Consider the following 26,703-nt stretch of genomic DNA (forward strand, 5'->3'; position numbering starts at 1 on the left):
GATCTCTGTCCTCATCCTTATTCCAGGGCAAAGATCCCATGAGTCACTCAAGGCCAAGACCCTGGCCCAGCTTGGACATCTCTGTACCTCTGTTTACCTGTGCCCTTTCTACCCCTCTCCTGGTTCTGCCCCATATCAGCCAGGTCACAGGAATAGTTCAATCCCTAACCTGGCTCGTTGACCTCTGGGCCTCTGAATTTTATCTTCAGAACAGAGAACATTTTACCATGCCAGAGGACCAGCATGGAGATTAAAGATGTTTGTTCTCACCAATCCTGAACACGGGGCACTCTCTATCTCTGCTCTCATCTGACTTGAGAGAGTCACGGCCCTCCTGGCCTTTGCTAGATATGACCCTTGCCTGAGATGGAGGACCACCTGTCAGTCCCAGGACTCTAAACCTGCCCCCTACAACCTTCATCTCAAATATCTAAAACCCAAGTCCTCCTAGCCACACCCTGTTCAGTGCTCCCTCTCTCCTTGCCTCCTCCCCACCCCACTTCCTCCCTCTCATAGCTGCCTGCTGGCTTTGTGGATGCTGTGAACGTCTGCAGAGTGGTCCATATGGTAGAAGCCTCCTCCATGGACCCTGGCCTGGCTCCACACTCTGCCCTGGACCTGAAGTCCTTGGTTTCTGCTTCAGTTGTCTCTGCCCCATAATTCTTCTCTATCGCCATCCCTGTCGCCTGGAGAGCAGCTGGCCTCCTACCTGGGAGGGACCCTGGGGCGGTGACTGTAGGTATGCCAGTTGTAGAGGCCCCCTGCATCTCCACCCAGGACAAACCCAGCTCTGAGCGGTCCTGGTGCCAGCCCTCTCTGAAGTCAGTCCTCTTATCTTCGTTCATGATGTAAGAGGAACCCTTCCAGAATCTAAGACATGGCTTCTGGAGAGATGGAATCTGTGGCTCCAGTCTGTATGAACTATACTCCTCCTCCCAAACACGGGGCAGGTAGGATGAGCCATGTCTGGAGCACAGGACTCTGGGAGAAACCCTCAGCAGAGGGGGATACCATCCAGGGGCAGAAAAGAATGGGGTACACAGTGCCCCTGAGTGCAGCAATCTTATCCCCTACAAGTCACTGGACCATCTTAGACAGCAGTGATGAGATGAAGCATTCTAGGTGTCAGCTTCAGAGGGAAGTGTGCCAGAGGAAATGCTGGTTCCTAGGGATGGAAGGCCCTAGGGAAGAACGCAGGGAGGGTGGGGGCAAGAGAGCAGAGTCCAGGAACACCAGCGTGGAGCCTGGAGTTAGGAGGGCTGGAGGTCCTGGTGTGGGGTAGGGGGAGGTTAAGATTGTTCTCAGCAGCCCAGAGGCGGTGGTGCACACTTTTAATCCCAGCACTCGGGAGGCAGAGACAGGCAGATCTCTTGAGTTCGAGGCCAGCCTGGTCTACAGAGTGAGTTCCAGGACAGCTGGGGCTACACAGAAAAACCTTGCCTCCAAAAAAGAAAAAAAAAAGATAGTTCCAAAACACACACATGGGCCAAATGCAGGACAAACTAGACACCCCTGGGGTGCTCTGTTCAGACGGCTATCCATACTGCCTGCCCCACTTCCTGAAGCTAAGTCTAAATTCCCAGGCTCAAATCAGGAAAGAAAGAAATAAATTCTTTGTAGCCCTTTCCCATACGCTATTACAATTCTATCTTTGTTCCTCTAATGAAGCAAATGCCGGAGAAACGGACGGCCCTTCAGTGGAGCCTTAAATAGAAAGTCCAGGGCAGGCTGTACCCCCACTATTACAGGGGGACCAGTTGAAAGGGGGGGCAACTACAAGGGCATCTCAGCTGAGTGACCTTCAATCAGAAGATGCTACTTGCTGTGGAGCGGGAGAAATTGGGAAACAGGCAATGGAGAAGGTCAATACCAAAGCTGCCGTCAACATCATCCAAAGAAGCAGCATGCCCCTACCTACCGACCTTGAATTTATGAGTTCAAGGTCTCAAGGCCTTCCTGGCTGTGGGTCATGAGACTAAGTTGAGGACACTCGCTGTTCTCAGTTGTCTGTCTCCTTTACTCCTAATTACTCAAGACAGCAAACAGCAAGCTTAAGTGTGCGCCCACATCCAAACACAAGCTCACACAGATGCACCCACCCGGATAAGAGCACGCTGACAAAGCTGCACATGTCCATAAAAGCACAAATGCATACTCACACATACATGTACAAGCAAAGTCTTTTCTATCTGGAACAGCACCTCTGCCCATGTGTGTGGTTATTCCATGCCCCTGGTGACTTGAGGAAAACAACCCACTGATTTGGTAGGACGTCTGTCATAAGACCCAAGCTACCCACTCCCTAGCAGGAGAGCCACAGGAATTTGTGTCTTTTCCATGTGTCCCAATCCGGGGGCAGTGTGGGGTCCCATCCCTGGAGAAGTGTGGAGTCAACCGAATACTCTCAAAGTTATTATTTTCCTTTTGTGCTTGCCTTGTTACATTTCATAACTACGCATCCTTGTGTCCTCCTGAGGAGAGACTTTGAGACCATAAACACTGGGTTAAAATTTCACCTACTTATTCTAGCATTATTGCTGATTTTTTTTTGCCCGATTCCATTATCATAATGGTTAAATGATTTTTTTCATTCCATTTTATTATTTTTTTTATTATTAATCTCAGAAGAAATACTAATTTCCAAGGTGTTTCCAATCTAGTGAGAAAGATAGCTAGGATGCAGACAATACAGTACAGTGGTTAACAGTGGATGGCATGGGAATGGAGGCAGGACACAGGGAGGCCTTCCTGGAGGAGCTGGTACCTGAATTAAGACTTCAAAGCAGAAGCAGAAGTGAGCAGCAGACAATGCCCCAACAGAAGGAAAAACAGGGAGCAGCACAACCTGAGTCCAATGACAGGAGAGAGGTGAGATGTGGCGGGTGCTAATTCCTGGTGCTGGCTTGCACAGCGAAAGGGTGTGGACAGAGAGGGGGCTATGCAGCTGGTCAGAGAATCAGTCAGGTGGGACATGAGCAGACAGGGTCACAAGGTGGAGGGAGAGTCTCCACGCTTGCCCTTCCTCACTCTGCCCTCCCAAAGCCCCTCTAAGGGCCTGAAAACCAAGTTCCGCTTTAATCCCAGCACTCAGGATGCAGAGGCAAGCAATGCTCTGTGAGTTCAAGGCCAGCTTGGTCTACAGAGTGAGTTCCAGGACAGCCAGGGCTACACAGAGAAACTTTATCTCGAAGAAAAAAAAAAAAAAACCAATAACAACAAGAAAACCAAACCAAACCAAAGCAAAAACCAGATTCCAAAGAGGTGAGGCCAAAGTCATCCTGAGGAGCAAGCGTGGATTAGTGCTCAGACTCAGAACATTGGGTTTTGGAGAGAGAGAGAGAGAGAGAGAGAGAGAGAGAGAGAGAGAGAGAGAGAGAGAGAGAGAGAGAGAGAGAGAGAGAGAGAGCGCCTTCCTTCCGTGGAGGAGCCTTCCTCCTGGAGCCTGCACCTCCCCCAGACCCAGAGAATACTCCATGGGACCCACCCACCCAGTTTAGAGCATTCTTGGTGACCTTGGGGCCTGCCAGCTCTATCCTAGCCAACATGTTGGGCTTCCTCCCAAAAGAGGCAAGGGTGACCAGGCAGAGAGGTGAAGCTCTGGCCTTTACTTCCCTCAGCTTGAGGACTGAGCATCCCCGTCCTGGACTGAGGAGCCATGCATGCATGCATGGGAGTCAGGCTCTGGGTCTGCTATTTTGAGAATTTGCTGGGGGCAAGCTCCCCTGGCTTTCTTTCCTGCTCCTAGCAAGATGTGTCCCTGTTCATTTACAGACCAAAGCCACAGCATGGGACAGTGGCAAGGCTCAGAGAGGGGCAGGGATACCAGCTGTTCACCAGGTAGAAACACAGATCATTCCTGCCCCAGGATGGACTTAGGTGGTGACCTTCAGAGGGCCTCCTCTGGCCTTGCTGGATTCACTGAAAGGAATCAAGTCCCCAGGGCCATGGGTTTGGGGCTAATTCTTGGCCTGGACTAGTCCTGAATGCATTTCCAAAGCACAGAGCACGAGACACCCAACGGAATTCACTATGAGGCTCAGTCTGGAAGGTCACGTGGTTGCCTCCCCGACCCCCCCAGTCAGGACACACCTCCCTGGCACTCTCCTTCTGGGGCCTGTCACAATCACACCTCCAGATACTATGCAGGATCCCAGGCTGGCAGGGGCGTTCCTGTCGGGCTAACTTAGCCTCTCATCTTACAGCTAGCAATGGGCTGCCAGGAGGCCAAGGTCACAGAGCCCAGAAGGGAGCATGGAGAACAGTGGAATAAATGAGGACATGTGAGCAGGGCCTCTCCATGCATCTGGGTCAAATCTGAACTTCCTATCAGCCTCCCTGCCTCAATGGAAGCAGGCAGAGGAGCAGCTGCAGGAGGCCCCCTCAAGATGATCAGTACCTTGAGGTATCATCAGTTTCCTCTCTAAGCAGTGAAGCTGGAGAGTTAGCTCTGGGCTGTTTGACTCTCTTTCCTCTGGATTAGTGACATCCTTCAGAATTGTGGTCAAAATCTCTGCCTAGTGACTGCCTTCCTGTACTAGGGAAGTCATGGATCACAGGTACAAGGGCAGGTGCCATCTCCAGTTAACATCTGGTTCCTGAAGTCAGTGACATTCATGGCTTACATAAGGGCTCCAGGGACTGGGGGATATCTCAGTCAGTAGAATAGCCACTTCACAAGCATGACGACCTGAATTTGGAACTCCAACACCCACACCAAAGTTAGGTAGGGCTACACAAGGCTGTGACCTCAGTCCTAGTGGAGAAGTGGAGAAAGGTCCCGGTGCTTGCCAGCCAGCCAGCCAGCCAGCCAGCCAGCCAGCCAGCCTACCTAAATCGATGAGCTCCAGACAATGAAAGACCTTGTCTCAAAAACTAAGATGGAGAGCAACAGAGTGTCTACTAACTTCAACTTCTGGCCTCCTCATGAACACACATGCAAGCACATGCGTGCCACACTGCTACACAGACAACACAATAAAATAAAAGCTCCAGGCATGTGTGCAGTAACAGCATGCTAGGTGCTCAGATCAACCCCTGCTCTGGTAATTGGGAATATAGAAGCTGTGAGTAAAATAATCTTCAAAATGATGTTGAAAGCATGGAAAAGGTGCCAGGACCAAGGGAAATCCATGTCCTGAATGGAGCAAAAAGACCCAGATGAGAATGTCACAGCCCTCTGCTCTGAGGCTGTGGAGGCCCAAATTACTCAGGGTCAGAGAATGTGAGCTTGCTTTACCTAGCAGAGCTGCATAAGGAGATGATTTGATCACAGGCGTGTATGGCAGGTGTTTGGAAGGGTCTACACTTGGCTGTATGGTGTGCTTTGATCTTGCAAGGGGGAGATCTTTTGCCCCTCCCCTTGGAATATTATAAAAGGTCATTTTGAATAAACTCTGAGGCTGTTGGGTATTGACCCAGGCCCTCCCAAAGCTACCCAGTGTTTCTGTCTGTCTTCTCGTTGGCTAGGTCTCTCTATCTACCTAATATTTCTTAGTCCTCTCTTCTCCTAAGAACCCTAGAAAAGGTGGGGAAGGTAGGAGCTGGGCTCTCACAGTCTCCCAACATGAGGCATCTACCAGTCTGGAGAAGCCAGGCTTTCACCTTGGAGTGGGTTTGCAGACAGAGGTCAAGGGCCCCCTTCAGCAGGGGTCCCTATCAGCCTCCCTCTCCGGTAAGAGTGGAGAGGAAGTAACTGGACTTCCATTTCAACTTCTGCTAGCAATCCCAAAGGAAGACTTGCTTAGCATCCAAAGGAAGAAAAAGGGATAATAGACAATCATAAAGTCTGTGGCCTGCAGGCTTGGCATCATGAGTCTTATCAGTAGGTGGCCCAGAGGACTTCAGGACATTTGGTTTTAAATGATCTGGGGTGGTAGATGTGTAAGTAAACAGAAATCGTTAGAAGGAACCTCCACCTTAAGTCCCATATAAACCCAGTGAAGACTGGTTTAAAGGCCCACAGATGTACTGGGAGACACACACCAAAAAATGTAACCAAGATGCTACCGAAAGAACCCACAGATAGAAGCCAGGCATAACAGTGTACGCCTGTAATCCTGGCACTTGGGAGGCTGAGACAAGGAGCATTATTATGAGTTCTAGGCCAGTCTGAGCTGTAGAGCAAGACTCAGCCTCAACCCAAGAGCTGTAGACTGAGCAGGGGCCGCCTGCATGGTCTCGGAGTGCCATGCTCTCCAGGCTCTACCAGAAATCACACTTTAACCATGACAGAGAGATGATCACATCCGGGCCCAGCACATGCATGGTACACCTCAGCTTCCCTCAAGAATCTCACAGAGGACTGTCCTGTCCTGGGAGTCACAGATGCGCAGGTGGCTGTGGGCAGGTAGCTAGGGTAGAAGCAGGGAGAGGGTATGTCCTGACTTTCTTGCACACTTGTCACAGCACTCTGTCTTCAACCTCAATGTACGGCCGGCAGGAAGAAACAGATTTGCTCTTCATAAATTAAGTATAAACAAGGGGCTGAAGAGATGGTTCAGAAGATAAAGGCGCTGGCTCTCAAGCTGGATGACCTGACTTCGATCCTTGGAACCTATGTGGTAGAAGGAAGAGAGACCCACCTCTCAGAGGTTTTCCTTTGTCCTCCACATGTGGACCATGGTGTGCACCTCCCCCAAATAAATTTTTAAAAATGCAAATGAATTTTTTTAAGTGTAAGCAAGTATGGGGGATAGTTCAGTCAGTAATGCCTTGTAAGCATGAGGACTGAGTTCAAGCCCCAGGGGCCATGTTTTTTAAAAAGGCAGTATAGTACACACTTGCAATCTCAGTGCCAGGGAGGTAGAGACAGGCTGATCCTGGAGCTCACTGGCCAGCCAGCCAGCCTAGCCTGCTTGACAAGTTCCAGGCCAGTGAGAGACTGTCTCAACAGGAAAAAGTGGATGGTGCTTGAGGAACAATACCCAGGACTGTCCACCTGCACACATCCATTTGCACCCATGCCCACAGGAACACACATACAATGGAAACAGCTCTATTCAAGGGCCGCTTCTGTGTATGTGTAGGGTGAGGCAAAGTCCCTGCTCTGAACAAACTGGCTGTTTTTCAGGATCATTTTCTGTCTAATTTCACTTGTACCTACCCGAGAAACGCTAATGAGCTTGGAATTCAAATCTCCAAAGTCATTTAAGTCACCCCTGTAAGCAACATGCTTACTACTGAATTTGAGCATCCACCACTTAGCTCTGCCTGCTTCTGTTAATGGCAGCACCGACCCCCTCCCCCTCACACCCCCAAAACAGCTGCTTTTCTGTGTCATGACCAAAGAACCTCTGGCCAGCTCAACATCAGAGTGCCACTGTTCCTGGTACGTGCCATCTAAGCATATTGACCTCTACTCCTTCTCCTGGGCCTGGGGCAGGTTAGGACAAGTAGGCAGGGAAGTCCCTGTGTCGGCATCTATGGCTGCTTGGCATCCCTCTTGACTGCCATTGCCTGTAAGACCAAGCCCCCCTTTTGCCTACATTCCAAGACTCTGTGTCTTGGCAGGATGATTTTGCCGTCATACCTCTGGACTGCATGGCTAGAGAGTTGGTTCTTCTTCCAGGTGGACAGCATGTGGCTATCACCAGCCCATCTCACAGCAAGAGAGACCCCCGAGTCAGCCCTCAGTCTTTTATGGGAGCCCTCTGGGTGCCAAGGCCGCACAGCTAGTGAAGGCTGACTCTTCCCCATCTAAGGAGGGATGCAAGCCAGCAAATGACCCAGTAAGCAGTAGACTGAGGTTTTCCCAAGGCACTAGGGGGACTGTGAAGGCAGGTGCCAGAGACAGTAATTAGGCTAGGCAGTGCATGGCCAGCCTAGGACATTGTAGCCCAAGATAACGAGGGAGTGCCGAGATGTGGTTCAGCAACTGGGTGAGATCCCAGAGCCCAGCTTGCTGTCTGTCAGCGCTGTGGTTGCTGGGCAGGAAGATGGAAATCGTGCTTGGAAAGCACCACCTCAGCCCTTGGCTCCCACTTAGCACTGCCACATAGGTTTAGGATTGTTTTATAAGTGAAACTACGCACTAGTACTTGACAAGAGACCCCCCCCCCCCATTCATGCCAGTGCTCCCACCCAGGGAATGTGAGGATGGGGGCTTCAGTTCCCAGGCTGACCTCCCACCAGCTAGCTGCTTTTTACTAAGAGCAAATCCATCTTTCCCGTGGGGCCTGGCCCCATGTCCTTCACTGCCCCAGGCCTTTTCCAGAGAAATGAGCTGCCTCTTAGACCACAAAGGCATGAAGCTCTCTTCCCTGCCTCTAGCTGCCCCTCCAAGGGACCCTCCGAGGCTCCCAGACAGAGGGAATATACCTCTCCAATCTGAGCCCTGGGAGGACGCCCAGTGCCTTGTGCCAGAGCCCCATGTGTGTGCAAAACTCCTGCAGGCTGTGCCGCCCACACCCTGCTCCTTGGCCTCCTGCAAGATCAGAATCAAGCCCTCTCATAGAATCTTGTGTTTCACGCTGCAAGTCTCAACATAAGCCAGTGTGTTGACTTGAAAAATAAATATCACAAATAAAGCCAGGGGAAAGGGCTGGGCGCGGAAAGTCCAGAACCATATCAAGAAGCCTGTGCTGATCACCTTGTGTGGATCTGTAAACAGAGCCCTTCAGGCCAGAGGCTGGAGGCTGAAGCAGGGGCCTGGGTTCTCACCCACTTGGAGACCCACCATGGGGTTGCAAGCACTTGGTGAGGCCAAGTCAGAACAACTTCATCCCTTTCTGATAACACTAGCATATTACTTGGGGAGTTTTCATTAAGAAAGGTTATTTTCAGCCATAATAGCTTATAAAGGACACTCAGGGAAGAAAAGTACATTTCTTTAAATCAACTAGTAAAGGCTAAAAAAAAAAAAAAAAAAAAAAAAAAAAAAAAAGCTTTGTTCTCACTTCTAGGGAACCAGGTACAGGGCACAGTCCACATTTTGGTAAAACTCAGGGCCACCCAGCTGGTCTTATCTACAAGGGCATCCTTCCTGGGCTCGTAGGACATGCTGCAGGGTGCCGCAGCCCCTTCTACAGAGTGCTCTGGGCCCCGGGGCCTGCAGGCTTCTCTGGACAGGAGAGTCTCTTCTATAGAAGGCAACAGAGTGGAGGGGAGGGGAGCAGGAGGAGGCATGCAGCCATGGTGTTGTCAGCAGGAGTGAGGGCTATGATAGTCACAAAAGGGCAACCAGAACCTGCCAGATAGTGAGGGACTGAGCTAGCTGCATGGTATATGGAAAGAGAGGCTGTAACGGAGGGCAGCTCGGCCATGAGTTGGATGCCAAGACGCTTTTAGAGGAAGTACAACCCTCAGACTAGCAGTCACTGCATTAAGACTGTGACCTGCCTTTCAGAGGAGTCATACAAGCACCTTCCTCATCCTCGTACTGAGACCCCGGGGAAGACACAATGGCCCTGCTTGCTAGATGGGGAGGCTCTTGTGAGAGACAAGTCCAATGCCAAGAGTTACAGAGTGACTAATATGTGGAGTGGACTCTGCACTAAGGGGACTGGGGGGAGAGCATCCCCAGCAGAGGTGATATGTGTACTCCCAAGCCTCCAGGAGATGCTGAAACTCAGTACCAGAACCTAGGGAGAAAAACCTAAGAAACCTGAGATTTCTCTAATCATCCTGGCCCAGGATAAAGTTTAATTTCTATAGCAGGTACAATAAGAGATTCGCAAACAGAATAGCTAATAATACACTATAATAAACGTTATTTAAAATATGTGAAATGTTTGTTTCCATTTAGTATTTTCAGACTGAATTTGACCACAGGTTCTTCGAAACAAAGAAAGCACGTTTTGTTTGTTTGTTTGAAACTGGGTCTCTTTTATTATGCAGCCCTGGCTGTCCTGGAAATTGCTCATGGACCAGGCTAGCCTCAGACTCATAGAAATCCACCTTTCTCTACCTGCCAAGTGCTGGGGTCAATGGCATAGGCTACCACACCTGGCATGCATTTGTGACTAGCACACTATGCTTTATCTCTACTCTCCTGACCTTTGCCCACTCACAGCAATGTAGCTCATGGTTCCACCTCCTGTCCTATCCTTTGGGAAGTGAATCTGTCTACTTGACTCGACAATGAGACTCTCACAGTACACAGTGGGTCAGTCTTCGAGTCTGTGCTCCAAGCTGGATAAAAGGCACCCATGACCCAGTGCCCCAAGACAGAGCCCACTGGGGATGCAGTCACATGTGTCCACAAGGGGAGTATCTCTGTGCACTGGGAGGGAGAGGGGCAAAGAGCAGAATTTCTGTGGGCATGCTTTGACCTTCCGAGACTTACAAAGACAGACATCTGACCCATGGTGAGCAAAGGCAGTCTGTAAACTTAGGCTGGTGATGGGTTAATTATCAAAAAGGGTAGAGTGTCCATGATACAGCAGTTTCTGGGCGGAAGATTCCAGATGCTCAGACCTCTGGTGAGCTTCTAGCTTTACCGACCTTCATTGCCTGGGTAACCACCAGTAGATGACATTAGCTCTCTTCTCATCTGGGATTGCAGCCTTGCTTAAAACCATCCACAGCAGGCTTCCCACAGACCTTAGGACAAATGCCAGACCTCCATAACCCCCTCATCCTCCCCAGCTACCAGGCCCTTCCTGGATAGGGTCCCATCCCCTCTGCCCCCCTTAGATCACTTCCACACTCTCCCTCCTTGAACCCATCTCCCCTTCTTGTCATGGGTTTGGAATTGTCTGATGCCATCCCCAAGAGTCTTGGGGCCAGGACTGTGTGTCCAGAGTACCAGGCACCAATGTCTGCCAGAGCCTGAGGTGTCAAAACCAGCAGGTGGCCTCTGTACCAGATAAGTGCAGATCGCAGACTGGATATGAGGTCTGGGAGCATCCCCACTCCCTCTAGGTGGCTTTTGCCCTTGATTTCCTCATCTGTCAAGTGGGAGTAGGTGAAACTACCTTCCAGGGCTACTGTGAGTCTTGTGTCTAAGGTGAACATACTTTGTTTCCTGTAATGGTGAGTGCTGGTCCTAGGGTGGCATCCAAGGACATACCAGGGTAGGCCTTCACTGAAGTCCACCTCTGACCACCAGTGGTTTCCTATTTTCCATCAGCAAATACCTACTTCTCCTGCCCTGTTGGACTTCCACCACCTGATTGAAGGCAGGCTTCCAGGAGATCAGAGGCCATTGTCCTGGCAGATGACATATGATAGGAAGGCTTTGCAGATCAGCAGAGGGCAAGGCAGTGACCCTCGGAGGCCTTGGGTAGTTCCTGGAAAGGACTTACATAAGTTGCAAGGTAAATACAGGTGGGCCTGGACCCCAGACCCATGGGAGAATCTCCAACTGCTGGCGTGGGACAGGTAGTGGGACTCCTATGCTTCCTGCACTGGGCTCTAACCTACTGTCCACAGGAAACTCCCTGCAGGTATATCTTCTATCCACCTTCAGGTGGGTGTGTGCTACAGGAGCATCACAGACTGGCTTTCTCTTCTGGACCTGCAACTGGTCAGGAAATATGGACTTGGAAGGTACAAGTGTGTCTAACCTGCATCCCGTAGGCCACATATGTCCCAGGATAGCTATAAATGTGGCCCAACACATTTGCAGGTGACATCATCATGCAATCTCAAAAGACATCCCAGAGTGAACTAAGACGCATGCCCAGAAACTCCCAATGGAGTTACTAATGTGGGAAGTAGGGGACACAAGAGCACTGATGAGTCTCCAGAATTACAGGGGCCCACTGAGCCCTGTACAGGGCTCTGCTCTGTGTGTCTACACACCCGTCAACACCTTAGGAAGCAAGGTGAGAGGATGCAGAGGCATCCCGGAGCCAAGTGTGCACCCTCCGAGACAGCTTCCTTCATGGTGGGTGTAAGACAAGCCCTTGCATCTCTCTCCTCTGAAAGCAGTCTCCTCTGGGGCAAGTGACAGAGGGCCATTTGAGGAAGAGATGTTCAAGATGTCTAAGGGAGGCCTTTGTTCAAAAGTGATTCCTCTGGACATGTAGTTAAAAAACAAGTTTTCTTTTCTTAAAACCAAGAACTCCAACTATTGCGTGTCTCTGTTCTCTGGGCTGGCCCCTCACACATCCTTAGTTCTCACTCCTAACCTCTCTTTCCAGATCTTTCCAAACGCCTGGTAGAACTAGATTTATGGCAGAACATTCTGGGAAAAAAAAAAAAAGCACCATCCCTGCGTGCGTCCTTGGAGCTTGGAACCCGCTGTACACCTGGTAACCAAGATCTCTCTTTCCAGTGGCCACTCTGGCCAGGCCACCTGGTGTGCTAGGAAGGATGTCCTTCAGAGATGCAGCTCTGTCTATAAGCAGCCTCCGGCCATCCTTGCTCACTGTTATAAACATGCCACCTAGCACAACGCTGCCTCTGGTAGAACAATGGCTTAATGCTGTCCCCTGGGTCATTCCGGAAATCATAATTATATAGACAGGTCACTTTGCAAGCTCTTTTAATATTTTCCATTTATTTATTGTATGTAGCAGGGTGGCTGGTGTGTGAGTGTGAGTGTGTGTGTGTGTGTGTGTGTGTGTGTGTATGTGTGTGTGTGTGTGTAGTTCAGAGGGCAACTTTCAGGAGTTGGTTCTTTCCTTCCACCATGTGGGTCCCCAGGTTCAAACTCAAGTCATCAGGATTGGTGGCAAGCACCTTTACCCACTCAACCATCTCCAGGGTCCCAGTTTTGCAAGCTTTGAAGCATTATACAAATAGCAGCTATTTCCTGGCCAGCGTGAGCCAGAAAAGGAGGGTTTGCCAATAGACAAGTAGGGAATGCTCTGTGGGTGTCTGGAGGGTGGGGCAAAGTTCACCACAGGTATGAGGCTAATCAGCAAGGGTGGGTTTAAAAGAAGTTCCTGAATGTGACAGTTTGGTCGGGTTCCCCGAGTGAAGAGATGTGCGCTTAAAGTTTCCTTTCCCGGGTAGGTTCTCCCGGGCGCTCATCGCCACAAATAGCATAGTGGCAGGCGCAGCGTGAGGACAGAGAGGAGAGCTGGCATAGCACACATTTCGTTCCCAAAAGAGAGGTATCCTGATGCCTTGGCACCCGGGGGACCCTGTGCATTCCGTGAGCGGAGATCCAGGGGCGACGCAAACAAAGCTGCTGCGCCGGGCCGCAGCCTCTACCCCATTCCCGCTCTTCCCCACCTCCCCTGTGCTGGCCGTTGGCAGAGGCCCAGCACCTCAGCTGGGTACGGTCAACCCCTCAACCTCCCAGCATACGCAGAGTGGGCACAGCGCAGGGCGGGGCGGGGGTGGAGGGTCGGAGCGGCGGCGGCGCCTCCCTGCGACCGTCCCCGATGCCCTTCAGCCTCCTAGTTCCCCGCCCGCCACACCCACCCTGGCACCTCGGCCACCTGTTGCCGCGTGCCCCGGCTCGCTCTTCCTTTCTCCCCATTTCGCATCCTGGGGCCTTGAAGATCAGATCCCTCCCGCCAGCTACCCGCCACGAACTCCCTGGACTCTGGGGGTGCGCTCGGCGGCCTAGACCAGCACACCGAGGGCACACGGCGGGAAGCTGTACCCCACTCGCAGCCTTGAACTTCAGTCCCGGCTGGTGCGCAGGGCAGGGAGCTGGAGCGCGCTCGCATCCGAGTGTACCCTTTCCGCGGGGCTTTCTCGCCCGTCGGGTGACTTTGGGCAGTCCCTACACCTGGTCAGCCTCAGTTTACCAACGGATGCGGGGTGGGGGGCTCCCCCAGTCACTAAATGGGCGCCAGGGAGAGCGCCCCGGGCCTCTTCGGCCCCGCCCCGCCCCGCAGCAGCCAATCAGGCGCTGCTGTCTGGGGGGTGTGTCTGGTCCTGAGCCGTGGCCCGGGCCTAGGGGGCGGGGTTTCCGGGGCGGTCACCTCGCAGCGGGACCCCGCAGGGGACGTCCGAGGGGCGGTGCGTGTCTTGGGGGTGCGGTTGGCACGGGCGCACGGAGGCGGTGCCGGGCCGGGACCCGGGACGCCGCGGCCCCACGACAGGGGTGGCGGGGGCGGAGGCAGCCGCTCGCGCCCCGCCTGGCGCCGCCTCCCCCGGCGCGCTGGCCCCGCGGACCCGCAGGCGGAGCGCAGCCTCAGGTGCCCGGGGGCGGGAGAGCACGCGCGGGGGCGGGGGCCAGGCGTCCCCTGTCCCGGGACGGTGAAGTGGGTGGACAGGGAGAGGAGGGGCTCGGTGGCGCATGCGCGCGGACCAGGGGCGCGGGTCTGGAGACCCACAGGCACCGGCGAGGGCACAGGCTGGGAACGCGTGCGACTCTCGGGGCCCGCGGAACTGTCGGCTACTTCGGGTCCCCGCGAGTGCCGAGCGCCGGCTTCGAACTCTAGTGTTCGCAGCTGGTAGTGGGGCTAGGGGCTTCTGGGAGTCCTTGAATTGGAGCGACGCTGGGTCCTCTGGTTGTCCCCTGGAGGGGAGGGCCCACGGGCGGGGACATCGGGGCGCGCCCTTCCCACGGCGCGGTGCTTTTGGGCGTTACCCACCGAGGGGCGTTTCCTGAGACCCTCAAGGATCTCAGAGGCGAGGTAACGTGAAGACCGGACAGACAGATCCTGGGATCACTGAGCCCGGCCACTCCTGTGGATCTGGAGAAACGCCCTTGGGTTCGTGTCACCAGCAGGCGACCCCCTTTGAGCACCAGTTCCCACACTGCGCCTGACCGTAGTGGGGAGATAGAGACTCTGCCAAAGCCACCCTATGTCTCTGCCTGTCCAGAGCCCAGTGCCACAGTGGGTCCTGTGTGAGGGCAACTTAAATCTCCTCTGCCTCTGACTGCGAGGCCAGCCTGCAAGGGATGAAGGGAGCTGGGAGTGCCCGTGGGCTAGTTGGGAGGGTGACTCTGCCCAGTGCCCACTCCAACTAGCCTGGAACAACTGCATCCCTCCTTTTCCCAAACTTTTTTTTTTCTTTTTTAATTTAAAGGAAAGAAGTGTTTCTCCGAAGTTAAGATTCTTTCTAAGAAAATCCATGGTGTTATGATGTCTTAGTCTTTGAGGGGCACTCTACCACACACAGTTGGGGTTGCTCACCCACGCCAACCCCAGCCCACGCCTTTCCCCTAAGGAAACCAGAACGGCCCCTCCCCTCCTAGCACTTGGGGGAGGAACTCAGAACTTTGTTGGGCGACCCTGGAACACTGTAGTTAGTGGCTTACAGGCAGCAGGGTCACAGTGACTTTCCCAAGGTGGTGGAGAGTTGGGGGGGATCCAGAGAACATATCGTAACTGGTTCCTTTCTTAATGTCCTACAGCCGAGGCTGAAGTTCAAGGCCCTGTCTTCCCGGTGGAACTGACATTTGTGGCAAGTTCAGCACAGGAACAAGACGTCGTCGTCACAGGTAAAGAGGGTTCATGGAGCTTCCAGACGGGAATATTGTAAATGCTGTCTTGGGTTGTGCTTCAGACTAGCAGGAGAGTTTGGGGGGCGGGGGAGTCCGGTGGATTATTTTGTAGGGAAATAGTAAATGCATTTTCAGGGCCTGTAAGGCCAGGCAAATGGATGGAGCCATGTTTCATTTCTGAGTGTGTGTTTGTTTTCCTGGGAACTTCATTTCTTTATGGCAGGCTGCTTTGGCGCTGTTTGAAAGGAGGCGGGTATTGCGTTAGGAATGGTCTTACTGACTGGTTATAAACTGACTAGTAAGACTGACCTGCTGTCTGCTAGCTGTTTTCAGATGAATTTGACTACGTGGTAGGCGAGTTTCATCATTAGCCATGACAGGGATGGCCCTAAGAAACAGTCTGGTGACCATTCCCTAGCGGTCATATGAAAGTCCAGAGACAGTGGGCCTGGTAAGTAATGAAATGAGTGCAGAAGGCAAAGTGTTTCTTCTCCCACATAGTAAACATGTACGGAAACACACCAGACTCAGTGTTGGTTAGCAGGGCAGGATCCTGCTATGTAGTCCATGCTTGCTTGGATCTTGCTGTGTAACAGAGGCTATCCTTGAATTCTTTATTTTCCTGCCTCAGTCTCCTAAGTACTGAAAGCCGAAGTTGTTCTTTTTAAGTTATTTATTATAAACAGAGTCCTAGAGATTGTGTGTGTGTGTGTGTGTGTGTGTGTGTGTGTGTGTGTGTGTGTGTGGTGGAAAGAGAATGAGAGAAGAGAAAACATGTTTCTTCTACCTAGACTTTTTTATAATTTGCTTTATTTACTATTAGGTTGAGAAAAAAAAGTATTTCCATGTGAATGAAATGTATCTTTGCTTCATTTAAAGTGTATAATATCTCACTAGGTTTAGATACAGTATTTATAGCCAATGCATATATTAACGTGAGCATATAATTCATTCATTTCATTCATGCTTACCGTGTCATTCATGAGCAAGACAGCCATGGATTTGCTTATGAAATTGATCTTCATGTCGGACTATGAGAAACACGACAGCCGGAGCTGGAGCTCGGTTGGTGTAGTGCTTGCCTAGCTAGCACACACAAGACCCTTGGCTTGATCCGCGGCACCACGTAAACCAGATGTGGTGGCACATGCTTGTAATCCCAGCACTGAGGAGATAGAGGCAGGAGAATCAAAAATATGTGATAAGTTTGAGACTAGCCTGGGCTACATGGGACCTTGTCTCAAAAACAAATAAAATAGTCAGACATGGTGACATATCCCTTTAATCCCTGTACTCAGGAGGCAAAAGCAGGAGGATCTCTGTGAGTTCAAGACCAGCTTGATCTACACACAGAGTTTGAGACCAGCCAGTGCTACACAGTAAGATCCTCTCTTAAAAAATAAGCAAACAATGATAACAAAGTTAACAAGCAGATAAACAACAAAAAAGAAATTTTTAACTGTCCTCATAATGGTTAAAAGACGAAGAAGCTGGAATGGAGTGAGAGAATAGAGATCATCGCCTTTTGTGCCTAGGAACCCGTGTGCCTTTTTTTTTTTTTTTTGTGGCTTTATAATATTGTTTGAAAACATTTTATTAAAACATCAATTAAAATGTCTCTTTGCTTGAGATAAATATATTTTAACTACAACGAATTCTTTTTCCCATGTTTACTCTTGTGGCCTATGTGGGATGGTGATATTCTTGGTGGCCGATGTTTGTCCTAACTTTGTGGCATTGCAGCTAAGGTTGTGGCCTGTTGAATTTCTGTTTTTGGTGACAGAAGGAAGAGGGCCTCTGTTTTTATTTCTGATTTGGGGGAGTTTAATAGGTACTGTTTTAAAGGATACAGTTTCAATGGGCGTGGTGTAATGTGATTAAATCGCTATCAATCCACGAAATCAGCTTAATGATCAAAGGAATTTATTTGGGGGTATACTCATAACCACAGGCGATTTATCATAGGATGGGGAAAGCCGAGCTATGTCCCACGCTGAACGGCTTGGTCCAAGATCTCAGCATCCAAACCATGAGGCAGCCAAGAGAGAGCAGATTATGTGCATCCCAGGTCTGAAAGTTACCCTTCAACCACGCCCCAGGGGCAGGTACCTCAAGGTCATAGGCAGGTGTAACAGCTACAACTGTCTCCCTAGGGGCATGGCTCAAACAGCCACCTACTACGTCTCCCCCTTTAGTCTAAATAAGAAAGTTCTAATACAAAACTATATGAAATAGGATGATTATGAAGGAGAAATAAAGGGCAATGACATAAACAAATGGAACTACAACCAACAAGAACAACATCAAACAGGAGACATACTAACATCCAGAGAAGTCTGGAGTACCGGTAAATGGCACGTACAGAGATCATTCCAAAAACTGTCCTGTCCTGAAGAATCTGAATCTAGTACTTAGTGTGTTCTGGCTAAGATACGAGAAGATTGCAACTGTGACTGTTAGTCTTCAACCTCTTCAAAGACCTCAGAAGGAATAATAATACCTGAGAAAACAGGAGAAGCACGCAAGCAACTTTCAGGAATCTTGTGAGAGCAGACAGAGACAGCTAGCAGTCTGGACAGTCACCTAAATTTTCTCAGCATCACTGGTGCATCTATTTTGGCTGCCAGCCTAGCGTATCTGTCAGACCATTTTCAGAAGCAGGAATTCTGAAAGACCATCTTACCCTGTCTTGGCAGAGTTCAGCAATCACTTTTCCTTGTGTCTCGCTCATCCAGAAAGGACAGCATTCGTACTGTCCAGGGGCAGTTCTTTGCCCAGCAGGCTGTTATGCGCCAGAAAGAAGACAAACTTCCAAATGGAGTGTTTTAAAAGCCCAACGTTCTCTCAGGGTCAGATCAGTGCTGCCAGGAGTAATCATGTCTCCCGTCAACAGAATTCTAAGTTATCTAAATGTCATATTATCTAGGTCTATGAAGCGTTTGAAGATTACCTGTCCATCTGACCTATGTATCTGTAAATCTGGATGACCTAAATAATGTAACTATAGAAATGACAAGCATGGGTGACTATAAATCTGTAAGTTTTATCTACCTGAATAACCTAAGGACTAAGACTTCATATAAACAGGGTAAACAGTCTGTAAACAGATGTACAGTAAAAGGACAATGACCTCAAAATTGTGACAATGCACAAAATATCTTAAACAGAGGTAGAAATGTATAGTGCAGTATGCAATATGACAGCAATATGCATCAATATACGAAATATCCTAAACAGAGGTAGAACATACATACACAGTATGACAAATATAATTTTACATTTGTATCAGTATACAAAATATTTCAGATAGGAGTAGAAATATATGTATATTACAACAAATATAGTTCTGTATCTGTATCAATATACAAATTATCTTAAACAGGAATATAAAAATAGTTTACATTTGTATCAATATACAAGAATCCATAACAGTGCAAATTATCTAAGGCTGATACTTAACTAAATTAGTTTACTAGTGTATACAATAATCTGCCTTAATACTCTATACCTATCCTCTTTATTTTTTTATACCTATCCTTAGTTGCATGGGCCAGGAATCAAACCCAGACCTCCTGTGTGGCAGGTGAGAATTCTACCACTGAACTACCATGCTGCATGGTGAATGGAGGTCTCACACACAATAGGTGTGCTCAGTGGTGTGTATGGGACCCGGTAGGGGCATGTGTAAGCTGTGGCTAGTTCTAGTTCGAATGGGCCATGGGGGCAGCGAGTAAGGGCTGGTACCCATACAATAGCTCAAATTAAGGAACAGATGCAAGTCTGCCATGACATGCAGGACAAAGACGCAGCAACTTGGGAGGGGTGCACTCGTGGTTAGAATGCAGAAATCTGTGCTGCCACTGGTACTGGCAGATCACATTGGATGTGGGTGCAATCCGTGGAAGCTATCTGGGTGGGTAAAAGGCCAGGAATGACCAACCCACGCTCCTGTGAGTCTGAGTTGGGCACCAGATAATGTGATTAAATCACTAGCAATCCACAGAATCAGCTTAATGATCAAAGGTATTTATTTGGGGGCAAACTCACAACCACGGGTGATTTATCATTGGGTCCAGGAAAGCTGAGCTATGTCCCACACTGAACGGCTTGGTCCAAGATCTCAGCATCCGAACCACAAGGTAGCCAAGAGAGAGCCGCTTATGTGCATCCCAGGTCTTAAAGGTCCCCTTTGGCCACACCCCAGGGGCAGGTACCTCAAGGTCATGAGCAGTAACAGCTACCGCTACCGCTGACTCACTAGGGCAGTGCTTCAGGGCATGGCTTAAACAGCCACCCACTACAGTGGTGGTGCATGCCTTTGATCCCAGCCCGTGAGTATCATTGGCAGACAGATCTCTGTGAGTTCCAGGGCCTGGGCTACATAGTGAGTTCCAGGCTAACCTGGGCTACACAGAGAGAGACCCTGTCTTGAAAATAAAGAAAGAAATTAAACAATAAGCCATAGTTTCTGTGTATGGGACAATCATTTGCTATGTCTGTGGCTTTAACCTTTTTAATGCACAAAATAAGCTAGATCATCTAGGGTCATGGGCTTAGAGAAAATTAGGCATGTGCTGTTTCACAGAGCTCGCTTTTCCCTTGAGGGCATTTCTGTTTTGTATGTTCATCGGGCTTCCCAAGGAAAATAACACTGTGCGTGTGGCTTTCTAGACTGTTCTATAGATATACTTATTCTTCAAGTGTGTGTGTGTGTGTGTGTGTGTGTCTGTGTGTCTGTCTGTCTGTCTGCCTGCCTGCCTGCCTGTGTTTGTGTCTGCAGCCTTCAATGGCTGAGCATCAAGAGGTGATGACTTTGGTGTCCTGGAAGAGTTTGTGCATGCCACTTGGTGAAGCCCATGCTCTTGGATGAAGTCTTCCTAGTTGACTGAGCTGGTTTGGAGGTCTGCACAGTATAAAGGAAAGGGCATTGGGGAGTTTGCCTTGGAGAAGCACCCGGAGATGGCAGGAAAGGTGTGAGGTCATTCATTATGACCCTTGGGTCCCCTCCTCCTCTCAGCCGCCACCTGCTAGGCCACAGACTTCTGTCCACCTCCCTGAGCTGCTGTTTCTCAATAGAAAATGAAGTTCTTCTCTAGATCACTTTGAAGGGGTGGGACACTGAGAAACAGCAGCCAAAAACAACTGTGCCCATCTGAGTGGCTGTCAGGGCAGGGCAGGCTCTGGGCCACCTGTGTTTCTCACCTACCCCGAGCCAACTTGTTGCTGTCACAGCTTTTTGAACCCTCAGAGACTTTGAGAAAAGATTTTCTGACTACCCTCCTATTGGTGAAATTATTAAGGCCACTCCACGTAGTTAAAAGGGGGGTTTATTTTGTGGGGTAACTTACAAATGAAGGGATAGGTTGAAGGGTCTGGGAAAGGTATGGTGCAATCTGGCAGTGTTCTCTGGAGAACTCTGCTCGGTCTACCTCCAGCATCCAGGGTCCAGAACCAAGAGAAGCCTCTCCTCTGGATCCTGGGTCTTCAGCGTCCTCTCTCAGCCCCGCCTTGTAGGCGTGACCATTAATAAAGCCCCAGTGGGGGTTGGAACCTCCAGGCCAAGGCTGGAATGGCTACCCAATACACCCTCCCATACTCTCCAATCAGATTTCAGTTTGAAACAGGCAAAGGAGAGGGCGGAGGGCTCTGTCTGTAAGAACACAGTCATCTTAGGTGGTTCCTGTTAGCTTAGAATGTGAACGTGACTCTAGGTCTTGGTGGTGACAGACAATCCCGCGTGTGTCCTTCCTCTGGTGCATCTCCGGAGGTGTCTGTCCTATGGCCAGCAGGCTGTGTGGCCCAGGATAGCTACAAGTGTGACCGAGTGCATTTGTAGGTGATAGAACAGTGCGATGTCAAAAGGTCAGCTGCTCATTAGACCACACCATACTGGGGGACCTACTAAAGGGCAGCCTCCTGCAGCTTACTGGGACTCATGTCTAGGTATTGCCTGGCACCATGGTTCTGGAGAGTCTGCCCCTCCCACTGAGTCTGGATCACTGAGACCTGAGGATGGGGGTGGGGACGAGGTGTTGGGGATGGAGGGTTGGGGGTTTTGATTGGTTTTATAGGAACTTGTAGAATCTCATTTTTGAATATGTAAATGATTGGCAGAATTGAGATAAGCAAGAACTCACTGCTGTATACCCTTGTGCATAGGAGCACTTATGTGGAAGGGCAGGTATCTCTGAGCTGGCAAGTGCTATACCTCATCTCCACGGTGGGACACCTCTTGGCTGTTGGCAGCTCTCCTCATGCCCAGGATGTAGTTTCTGTGGCAGTGGGGTTAAGATGTGGTTATTGCAGTCAAAACAGTGTGTTTGTTAATTAACTAAACAATAAGCCATAGTTTCTGTGTATGGAACAATCATTTGCTACGTCTGTGGCTTTAACCTTTTAAAAACACAAAATAAGCTAGATCATCTAGGGTCATGGGCTTAGAGAAAATTAGGCACAGAATTTAAGTCTCCTACTTGGTGATAAGAGACATCAAGTCCAGGGTGGCAGGTTTACAGCACATGCTATGCTGAAGTACGCCCCCAGCTGTGGTCAGGTTTTCAATCGAAGTTATCACTAGATTTGGGAGCTAGTGTGTGTGAAATAGACTTAAAAAAAAATACTACAAAGCCTGAAGATCTGTTTAAACAAAATGCAATTTTTTTTCTGCAAGACCTTGGACTCAAAGGACAAATACCTGGCTGAGAGAGTTGGGACATGTAGCATTAATTTTTACATTTTTTTAATGTATGAGTGATTTTTTTTTCATGCGTGATGCCCATGGAGGCCAGAAAAGAACATTGGATCTCCTGGAACTAATTAGAGATGGTTGTGAGCCACCATGTAGGTGCTGGGAATAAGTCCCCTGGAAGAACAGCCAGTTCCTTAACCACCAAGCTCTCTCCCAAGCCCTGAAGCATGTTTAATGGGCTAAGGGTCTTATGTGGGATGTATGTTCTTAGGAGAAATTGGAGAAATTAAATGGCCTTGCAGGTAGCACCCCTCAGGCTGCTTTTATTCTGCTGGATTGTAAGAGATTTGGAAACAAAAGAGGAGTGAGCATTTCTAATTGGACCCACTTACTTGACACTTTCTGCTGGGGAACACAAGGAAGCCTTTGAAAAAGCATCATTCTGAATCCTAAGAGTCAGGGGTAGAGTACAGAATGGTTAATTGTCCCAAAGGTCACTGAAACTTGTGAACAATTCAAGATTAGGATAGGATCAAGAGTGAGCCCCCCTCCCCCGACTCTCCCCGGGCTCTGGACAGCCATTTATAACTGAACAAGTCTGCAGTTACGTGATAACTACTCTGTAAGTATCAGGGGGAGAGACGTCGTAATTAGAGGTGGATGGGTGGATGTGTCCGATTCTGAAGCACACCAAGACCTTAGCAGGCAGCTTTACATGAGCATTCACAGTGAAACAAGATAGCTTGTAAAAATGCAGGATTAAGTCGCACAGCAAGGGACATGTCTTAGTGGCCCCACAGCAGGTGTTTCTGTGTTCCCTCCATGCTAAATGCAGACGGTTTTTACTGGAAGAAGTTTTGGCTACGTTTTTTTCCAGGTGACTTTTCTGATTGGTCAAAGTAATATCTAATGGTTTGCCAACAGCAGAGCCCTGCTCTCTTGTGTCTAGAATCTCAAGCTGAATCATGAGCCAAACCGCTCTGATGCATTCCAGGCTCCCATCACAGACCAGCCTGCTTCGTGGCATAGTTTGGTAACTGGGGGAGGGTTTTATTCACCATCTAATCTCTTTCTATTCTCTTTCTATTCCTGTGCATAAAGAGTGATGCTATAAAGAAAAACCTGTTCTGGGCACTTTGAACTTTGGCAGCCATGGGGTCATGCATGTCTGAGTAAGTGAAACTTATTGACCATGGACATCAGCCGGGCAGTGTGTGATTGCAGTGCCCTTGGTCTTCACAGTTTGGGGAAGCCTTTTGTACAAGTGTTCTCATTGCCTCGTTTGTCACTTCGAAAAACTCTGCAGATGTTGCCAGCTGCAGGCAGGGGAAGCCTGGCTCACCTTTCCTGCCTGCTGCTTCGTGAGCAGGAGCCTAAAGTACTTGAAATTTCAGAGTGTGACCTCCACGATCTCTCTCCTTCAGAAGTCACTTTGTCCAATGTGTTTTCCATTAGGAAAGACATTCTGTTGCTGTTGTTTTGAAATCGTATTGACATGGGAAAGTCACTTTTTTAAAAAGAGTTCAGGTGTGCAAAGATGTGTAGGTGTACACAACACAGAAAGTGACGTGTGAGGAAGGAGGCTTTAAAAGTAAGTGTGCAGCCAAGAATGGGGTCTTAGTGTCTGAATGTCCCCCGAGCCGATGCTCTTTGAAATACAGAATTAGGAGGGCTCGTGTGACAGTGGGATGAAGCCGTGTATGGTGGCACAAGCCTGTAATCAGCACTTGGGAATCTAAGGCAGGACACTGGCCACCAGTTCTAGAATAGCCTGGGCTAAACAACCACCACCAAGGGCACACGGGGTGGCAAGGTTAGCACCTGGTGCCTTTACCTGAAGCAGAGAGGACTTTATGCATGAAGGCATTATGAAAAAACTGGGAACATTCAAAAGTAGCATAGGGTGGACAGTGACTAGAGGAAGCATGGATGGCGCGGGCAAAGGGCACCCACCCTGGCCACTGAACCTCGAACCCTGACGGGACCCTGAGAGAGGAGTGGGCAGTGTGCACCTGGGCTGGTATATAGAGGCCAATGGGAAAGTGGGAGTTCTCTGCCAAGAGGAAAGCAGTGGGGAGGGAGGAAGCCTCGTGTGCACAGCTCCCCTCTAGGACCAGTGAAGGCTCCTTGCAGGGTCTGGGGATTATAGGTAGAGAGCAGCGGGGAACTTAGCAGGATTCAGAAGGAAGAGTAATGTTTGAGCAACTTTCTTTCCTCGGGGGACCAAACGTTATCGACTTTTTCCTTGCCCTGTTCTCTACTTGGATGAATCTACTAAAAGGAGCTTTTAATGTCTAGGGCAGAAGTCTAAGGGAGGTGAATGTTTAACCACACTCAAGGGCAGCTGATAATCTCAATAGCAGTAGAGGCACAGGCTTGGAGAAATGGGAGCCTGGGGGAAGACTTCAGCCAGGACTTCCTTGACTAAGAGAGCACAACCCTACAATGAACTGTGACCCTTTGGGGAAATGGATGAATTTAGAAGGGGCTTTCCTGGTGGGAGAAAGCATTTTCTAGTAGTTATGTTCTGTTTATTTTGTTTTTTGAGACAGGGTTTCTCTGTGTAACAGCCCTAGCTGTCTTGGAACTCGGTTTGTAGACCAGGCTCATCTCACAGAGACCAGAGATGACCTCATAGAGATCTGCCTGCCTCTGCCTCCAGAGTGCTGAGATTAAAGATGCATGCCACTGTTGGGGTCCACAGAGGTTTCCTAGTGAGATCTGAGCTTGCTTTACCCAGCAGGGCTGCATAAGGGGATGGATTGACCACATGCGTGGTTACCGGGTGTTTGGAAGGGTCTGCACTTGGCTGTGTAAGGGGGAGGTCTTTGGCTCCACCCCTTGGCATTCCTTTAAATGCCCTTTAGCAAAGCCAGAAGGGGCTGGTGGGTTTTGACCCGGGCCCACCCGAGGCTATCCTGTGTTTCTATCTGTCTCTCCCCACTATATTTCTGTCTAAATCTCTTATCCCTCACTCCTCAAGAGTACCCTGGCAAGGGGGTGGGGGTGGGAGCTGGTCTCCCACGTGCCACCATGCCCAGCCCCTAGTAGGTATTTTAAAACACTACCTGCCCGTGTTTGAAAGGAGGTTTAGTGGAGACTCTTCTAAGAATGAAGCCTCAGCTCAGTCATTGAAAACTAGACCTCAAGAGATGGCAATGTGTACTGTAGCATAAAGTGAACACATCTACACCCCGGTTATTTTAAGAGCGTTGTATTTAGACACACAAAGGCAAATTATCAAAGGACCAGATAACATGGACTTCCTGATTCTCAGAATCCTCAGGGCCAGTCCCCTGGACCCAACCAACCCCTCCACCGCCTGCCCGGCCCCTGCATTTTGCCATCTCTCTCCAAACTCCAAGTCCAGACATCACCTGTGACCTTGCCGCGACTCTCAAGCTCTGTGTGTCTTATTCTGAGCCACACGGCACTGTCCCCTGTCCTTGATCCCCATCTCACTCACTGGCCCCCACCTGGACTGGACAAGGGGAAGCTTGGAGCAGGACAGCTACTGGGTGCTTTCCCATCACTTAGCAGCCCTCAGACTCACGTTTTTACCTGGCCCGTACTTCAGTTTCCTTGCCCGTACGTGGGATGGATGCCAATGCTTTTCATAGACAGTCCTGCCTGGCAGGCTGTAAGAACTCTGTAGATGTTTGCTTGCCCCATTAACCCTTTCCCACTATTCATCAGCTCATACGTCAGACTGTCATGAGTTTCAGTGGTGACCAGAAAGGCACAGCCCCACTCCCCAGGGCTGACAATTTCCACTCCGACACTTTATAGTTCTTTTCCTACTCTTCGCTTCTTCCACAGACGAAGATGACATGCACCTTGCTCCTGGCCCAGCTCTTCTCTTGTCCCATAGCCCTTTCCCTTCAGTTCTCAACTGAAGACTTCCTTCTTAGGTTCCTCCCCGAGCCTCCCTTGGTTGGAGCTTGCTGACATGGGTGCCTTCCTGTCAGAGCACGTGTGTGTATGTGAGAGATGTCTGTTCACATATGATTTGGCGAAAGTGACTTTTCCTGAAAGTGTTGGCCCTGAGACCCAACAGCTGCAAGAAGCCTTGTACCTCCTTGCTCACACTCCACTCACAGCTTGGTGGCAGCAGGCACACTCTCTGTGACTTCTTCAAGTTGCATCCAATGCCACTTCCTCCGTGATTCTTTCCAGAACAGGGTGCAAGCGTGTGTGTGGGGGTGTTGTATGCTTGCATGTATGCACGTGTGTGTGTGTGTGTGTGTGTGTGTGTGTGTGTGTGTGTGTGTGTATGTGTGTGTGTATGCATATGGAAGCCAGCGTTCAACTCTAGTGTCTTTTACTATTGCTTAGCACCTTATTCTTGTCTTTCTTTTTTTTTTAATTTTTAAAGATTTGTTTATTTATTTATTTATTATGTATATAGTATATATGCCTACAGGCCAGAAGAGGGCCACCAGTCTGATTATAGATGGTTGTGAGCCACTGTGTGGTTGCTGGGAATTGAACTCAGGACCTCTGGAAGAGCAGTCAGTGCTCTTAACCTCTGAGCCACCTCTCCAGCCCTATTCTTTTCTTTATAAGGATTTATTTTGCTTTTGTGTGTGTGTGTGTGTGTGTGTGTGTGTGTGTGTGTGTGTGTGCCATCCATGTGTAGGTATATCCAGAGGCCAGAGGCATTGAATTCCCTGGAGCTAGTTATGAGCAGTTAGTTGCAAGCTGCCTAATGTGGGTGCTG

At 49.7% G+C, this 26,703-nt stretch overlaps 1 protein-coding gene across 2 annotated transcripts in view; it reads left to right on the forward strand.

The window, feature by feature from the left end:
• The first annotated feature begins 13,913 nt into the window (after positions 1-13,913).
• The window catches only part of Ppara (peroxisome proliferator activated receptor alpha), a 69,148-nt gene continuing 56,358 nt past the window's right edge, over positions 13,914-26,703 (forward strand). Inside the window, exons 1-2 of one of the 2 annotated variants that reach the window (XM_036207510.1) lie at positions 13,914-14,039; positions 15,206-15,292. The gene's annotated coding sequence lies outside the window, so the exon portion shown is untranslated. Of the gene's footprint in view, positions 14,040-14,127; positions 14,559-15,205; positions 15,293-26,703 lie in introns of those variants that run through there. The other variant, XM_036207509.1, reaches the window with a different exon arrangement.

This window comes from Onychomys torridus, chromosome 16 (genome assembly GCF_903995425.1).
Source record: "Onychomys torridus chromosome 16, mOncTor1.1, whole genome shotgun sequence".
Lineage (NCBI taxonomy): Eukaryota > Metazoa > Chordata > Mammalia > Rodentia > Cricetidae > Onychomys > Onychomys torridus.